Below are 6,834 nucleotides of genomic sequence, written 5' to 3'. Positions count from 1 at the left end.
CATGTGAAAACCTATAAATTAGGTTGCACGTGAGGGGGCGTGTTGGAGATGAGAGATTCCATTTCTGAAAAGTGACTAATGAAATAAAGCTTATAAATAGGTGAATAATACCTAATTGTACCGTGGTCTTTTATGATTAAAACCTAACACCTGCGAGGTGGCTTTGTTGGGACAGTATTAGTATAGTTAGTCCACGGGCCACGTTTGTCGTTGTTTAACATGGTATGAGAGATACACAACCACGCTTGTCATTGTTAACCACTCATGCTACATGCTCCTCAAGCTCATTCGAATACATTTGGGTGAGGTTATTTTGATCCTTCTTGAGGTCGTGGGGGATTAGTTCTTGGACCAACTGGTAGGAGCACAAAGTGTGACGTTCTTAATGCGTTTATGCCCTATTCTTACTCTTTGTTACCTCTTATTTAGTATGTATTAGTTTCTTTTGTATAAATAAATGTCTAGGTATAGCTTATATCGATTATGAATTAATTGATGATGAAATCGTGCTAAGTGTTAAGAATGCTTGTTTAGATATGATTCCTTGTTCGTGTAGAATTCATCCTTTCCTATTTCTTTGTTTCTAACGTACTTATTTTTATTAGGAAATACAAATCCATGTTGGAGAAGAAAAGGAATCCTAGTTGCGCAAGGAATAAGGAGAGGTCGTGCGACATTGATGGTTTCCTATTGGGAGTTGGATTCTAAAACCAAGTTGGAGATGAATTTCCAAGGTGTATATGAAGATATTTTTGTGCATATAAATCATAATTATTAAAGAGAAGAAGATATGCACTTAAAAGCCCAATCCATGCAAGAATCAAAATGTTATCAAGTAGTCCAACTTCGACGGGCTCCCATGGACAGCTCAGATCGAATTAGAAGATGTACCTTATATAGATTGAAAGCTGTGTGTGAGTCTAGTTTCTGTAGGATTTGGAATCAAATCAATATCTTATTCCTACATGGAGATATGACCGAATCATTATTCGGAAGTCCAGTGAGCTCGGCGGAATTATCTCAGCCATTGATTTGCTTTTGATCCAAGGGCTATGAGGGAAACTTGGGACCTTGTTTCTCTTGCATATAGAGCACAAATATGTATCAGAATCTCCATAAATCCCTGCACCAAAGAATGTCAAAGAAGGCATGCAACAAATTAATGAGAAGAGGCAAGAAAGTCAAAGAAGACATGCAACAAATTAATGAGAAGAGGTAAGAAAAATCAAATATTGCAGCAGGAATTAAAGACTTTTGCTGCATCCCTAATTCAAAGGAAGAAACTCGTGCAAAAGAAATTATCATTAAATAATGAAGAAGATATGCAATTAATGTCCAATCCTTATAGAAATCAGAATTATGGCAATGCAGATCATCCAACTTTGACGGGCTCCCCTGGACAGCTCAAAATGATTGAGAAAATGCATGATTTATGGATGAAAAGATATGGGAGTCTATTTTTCAATTCCGTTGGAATCCGCTCAATATCTATTTTCTAGAGAACGTTATGGCCGAAACAAGAGACAAAGGTCAGATCTGCCGAATTGAGAAAATCTAGACCAATTTGGTTTCAACTTTGTTGACTTTGTGGTAAGCCTCCCTTGAGTTTCTTCCTCTATATATAGCACCTCATTTTCACAGAAAAAGATCATCAACCTTGCTCACAAGACTTGCCAAAGCTCTGTCCAAACACTTTCATTCACCAAGCACCATAGAATCTGAATGCACCACCCTTCACCATATTTTCTGTCCAAAGCTTGGGAGCCTTGGATACCATACTTTTGAAGATTTCAGACTACCTTTGTAAGAAACCTTGGGAGGAGAATTATAAAGTGTAACTCTATGATCTTCATGTTTAGTTTTCGGGTTTTTATGTTCTTGTTCTTGGATGATTTATGTTTTGGTTTTGTTAAAGTTATTTTTATTCTTGTCTATGAGATATTTGTAACTTTTTAGTGACATGATGAATTAAGGTTTTCGATTTTAACTCAATGATTTTAGGTTTTATGCCATGAGTTTCTGTTTGTTTATGTTCTTAATTCATTTTCGGTGTGTTCTTATATTGCATGTGTGATTAAGACAAGTAGTTGATGTTGCATATGTTAATCATTCAAAGCTAGTAACGATTATGATACAAGTAGTGGATTAATTGTTTGTTCTTTGTTCTCCCACCGATTATGATCTTATGTTCGACATTGGATAGGTGCTTTAAACATGTTGAATTCTCTTTGTAATACGTAATTGCATGATGAATTGGTATGTTAGATTTCGTAGCAAGACAAGTAGTTGAGCTTGATAATATTAGGAACCAAGTAGGAATTTGATGCATGATCGAATTTAAGATGAACTATGATACTTACGGCATGAACATGATTGAGAGTAGATTTCGTTACCTTTGTTCTTCTTTTATTTGTTTGGTAATTGCTTATGTATTGGTTGGTTGATCACATGTATATATTAGTTTAGGTTTATTTTTTGTTTGATCCGAAATATATCTCAAATGTTTTAAACTCTTATGAATTCGTTGTTAAATGTTTGTGATTCTTTACCCTGGTTGGATCCCCGGTTTGTGAACGATATCCTCTTGTTTTATACTACTAACGATGCTTACATGCTTAATATTGATCTCGAGTAATTGAACCGATCAAATGGCGCCGTTACCGGGGATCCATCTTTATGGATCTCTAGTCTTTTAATTTCGAATTCAAATAGCGCTGTTGCCGGGGATCCATCTTTATGGATCTCTAATCTTTTAATTTCGAATGCATTGTTCATATTGTAAATTTGTATATGCTTATCTTATTTTGTTGTAACATATAGTAATTTTATCTTAGGTTATTATTTTTAATGATTGAATGAATGATTTTTGTAGGTTATAAATCGAACGGAATAGGTAAAGTCCCTTTTGTTAATATTAGCATGAACTGCTCATGTTTTCTTCCAAAGTTTTTGCATGAGGTTGAGGGCGGCTTTTATTAACACTTGGAGATTTGTCTAACACCCAAGTTTCTGTCCAGCTGAGTAAGGGGCACGCTCTTTTATTACCCTGGTGCATGGGACCAAAATTGGATCTCAGAGAACTATTGAATGACATACATCTCAGTGATGGAGTCGATAGGGAGTTCGCTCTCCGTAGTTCAACAAATGAGTCCTACCATGTTCACTATCTCTAATTGAGCTATACGGCCTTCTGAAACAAAGACTTGATCTTGTGTCTAGACATCCATACTTAGGCCGCACATCCACCTTGATTTACAACTTAGAATCAATCGATCATTCAATCATTGAAATAGCAAAAAGAACTTGTGAATTGTATGAACTTTGTAAACATAAAGAACTAACTTTGTAACATGACAACATAGTTGTCATGCCTCTTCCATAAGTGTGCCGTGTATATGACCAAGGAAGGGCACGATTCATGTCTTCATTTTCTATTATTCAATGCTAACTTTTATATTTTCATGTTACAGGAACTATGCATGTCCGAAATATCTAAGAGAAAATATGAGCTCAAAGATCGAATTCAAGCACTTAGAGATTTAAACAACTCTTTCATGAGTGGACCCTTAGATTTCGAATCATTTCCAAGCAATTCAATCTTAAACTCTCCACCTAGATCAGAAGAAGAGGAGGAGATTTCCTTCCCCTTCATCTTCAATTTAGAGTCAGACACAATTGCAGACCGTGATATAGTTCTTGTTGGTGCTCCAATGGCACTCAAGAATGCTTTCATCCCCACCACCCCTGAATCACCTTCATGCATTGCTTTCACTCCACCTAATGAAGCCAACTTCTCCATTCCGGTTCAATTGCTTGGGCAACTGCCTAAGTATTCTGGTTCCTCAATGGAAGACCCTAATGTTCACCTTAGGGAGTTCTTGGACATTTGTAAGCTCCAATCAATTCATCATTTGTCTTAAGAAGGCTTGAGGTTGCTTTTGTTTCCATTTACTCTTAAGGATGATGTTAAGCGTTGGTTGTACTCTCTGCCTCCGGGAATCATCACCACATGGGACGAAATGACTAGGAAGTTCTTGAAACAATTCCTCCCTACTCAACTCACGAAAAGACTAAGGAGGGAGATTCAGAACTTCACTCAAAAGGATGGTGATTCACTCTACGAGGCATGTGAGGAATTTCAAGAACTACAAAGGAAGTGCCCTCACCATGGTATTTTGTTGGATGACTTGGTACAATTCTTCTATGAAGGACTCGACACCACTAACAAGAATATGGTGGATTCGGCATGTGGCTGCACATTCATGATCAAGACCAGTCAAGAAGCTTACACCTTGATTGATGAGTTGGCCGACAACAATCGCCAATTTAGTTCTAAGGAGAATAGAGGAAGCAAGAGCCGTGGGATGTATGATGTTGATGCAAGAAATCAGATGGCTACTTTAGAAAGAAAGCTTGACGTTCTAGTCAGGCACTCAATGGTTCAACCATCAACACTCAAGCATGTGGCATTTGTTCACTCAAAGATCACACAACCGAAAATTGTCCAAATGGTGCAATGACTAAATAGGAGTTGAACTTCATGGGGCAACAAAGGCCTAGGTATGATCCTTACTCAAACACATACCATCCCAACTTTCGTTGGAACAACAATGCTCAACCATCCAATGCTCAAGGTCAAGGATCTCGTCCTTCAAGTTTTTTTATAAGGTCTCAGGTACCTCACGGTTATGTTCTCTTTAACTCTAACGTTCATGGTTCGAATAATGCATCTTCACCTAACTATGATGAACTTTTGAAGTCCCTTGCTCAAGGGCAACAAAATTTAAACTCTGCTACTCAAGCTTTAGTTACAGGTCAACAAGCTCATTCTAAAGACATAACCGAGCTTAAGAAGCAGATGGGACAAGTGATCGACTTCATGGGCAAGATTCATGAAGGAGGTAAGTTGCCGAGCCAAACTAAGCCAAATCCTAATGTGAAGGCTATGATGACAAGAAGTGGGAGGATCTTGGATGCTCAATTGCAGCAAAACAAGAAGATTGTGCCTTCTAAAGGAAAAGAGGCCGAGAGTTTCAATGCTAATGACATAGAGAAGGACCTTGCCTCCTCTAAAGCTAATGATGTCATGCCTCTTCCCAAAAGTAATTATGCTGCGCATGACAAAGGTAAGGATCCTAACTCTAGTGGTTTAGTTTCAACTAATGCTCTTCCTCGTGTTCCCTTCCCCAATAGATTTGCAAAGCAAAAGAAGAATGACTCTGATCAAGTCATGCTCGACATCTTCAAGAAGGTAGAAGTGAACATGCCTCTTATTGAATGCATACAACAGAATCCTAGGTATGCTAAGTTTTTGAAAGAATTGTGCACCAATTAGAGGATAATTCAAGAGAATGAGGTTGTCACAATGAGTGAGACGGTTTCTGCCGTGCTCCAACGGAAGCTACCACCAAAGCTTAAGGATCCAGAGAGTTTTTCTATCCCTTGTACAATTAGAAACATGACATTTGAAAAGATAATGTTAGACTTAGGTGCATCGATCAATGTAATGCCTTACTATATTTATGAGGATCTAGGTCTAGGTGATTTGAAACGAGATGATGTTGTGATTTAATTGGCAGATTGTTCCAACAAAGTCCCTTTGGGCTATGTTGAAGATGTTCTTGTGCAAGTTTCGAGCTTGATATTCCATGCGGACTTCTATGTCCTTGACATGGAGCCAACTGAAGCAGATGACAAGGAGGTCCTTATTCTATTGGGGCGTCCCTTTATGAGAACTGCAAGAACAAAGATTGATGTGTTTAATGGATCACTCACCTTTGAGTTCGACGGTGAAGTAATCAGCTTCAACATCTTTAAAGCCATGAGGTATCCCCTTTCGGAATTAAGTGATTGTTTTTTAGTTAACATTCTTGATTCCCTTACAAATAACTATCTAGATACCTTGGCACATGACGAGTTGGCACTCATCATTGCCTAAGGGGCCGAATTTGCAAGTGATGGCTCCAACGTTTCTAAGTTGGAAGCCAATGATGCCGTGCCATCTTTTGTACTAAAGAATGTGGCCTCTCTTGAGGTTTTGCCACGTGAGGTAAGTTATGTCTCTCCTAGTCCAATTCTCTTAACCACTAATAAAAATCTTCCTTCTGTGGTGCAAGCCCCAAAGCTTGATCTTAAGGTTCTTCCGGACCACTTGAAGTATGTGTTTTTGGGAGATGAGGACACATTGCCAGTGATCATTTCATCCGCACTCAACAAGGAACAAGAGGAGAGATTGATTGAGGTTTTAAAAGGCACAAGATGGCCATAGGATGGACCTTAGTCGACATCAAGGGAATCAGCCCTACAATATGTGTGCATCGAATTTTACTTGAAGATGGTGCCAAACCGACCAAGGAGGGCCAGAGACGTCTTCACCCACCCATGATGCAAGTTGTCAAGGACGAGATCACTAAGTTACAAGATTGTGGTGTCATCTATCCTATTTCGGACAATAGGTGGATCTCTCCCATTCAAGTTGTGCCAAAGAAGTCCGGAATCACAGTGGTAAAGAACAAAGATAACGAGTTAGTGCCTCAAAGGACCCTTCCGATCAAAATCAACTTCTCTTTCGCTTGTTCTTAAAGTCACTATCTTCTTGCAACAGTCGAACAAAGCCTGATAATGGAAAAGCCAATCTATTCCCAATATAACATCATAATATATCATTGTGATGACTCGGATACTAATCCCAAACTGGATGCAAAAGATGTGGATATGAAAGAATGCGAAGCACTTGGGTCAAACAAAGTTATACCCCATGTGTTAGAAACTGGGAGCATACCTTCAACCACATTATGATCATACGGGTCCTCCATGTTATTCAGGTCTTCCATC

General features: G+C 38.5%; 1 non-coding gene across 1 annotated transcript; it reads right to left on the bottom strand.

Moving 5' to 3' along the window:
* Window positions 1–4,067: 4,067 nt before the first annotated feature.
* Window positions 4,068–4,174, bottom strand: LOC126801342 (small nucleolar RNA R71). The gene has a single exon (XR_007672832.1). It is a non-coding gene; the product is annotated as a small nucleolar RNA R71 (small nucleolar RNA).
* Between the last annotated feature and the right edge of the window lie 2,660 nt (window positions 4,175–6,834).

This window comes from Argentina anserina, chromosome 6 (genome assembly GCF_933775445.1).
Source record: "Argentina anserina chromosome 6, drPotAnse1.1, whole genome shotgun sequence".
NCBI classification, from domain to species: domain Eukaryota; kingdom Viridiplantae; phylum Streptophyta; class Magnoliopsida; order Rosales; family Rosaceae; genus Argentina; species Argentina anserina.
Note: the sequence above shows the minus strand (reverse complement) of the source record. Positions and strands in the feature narration are given on the sequence as shown.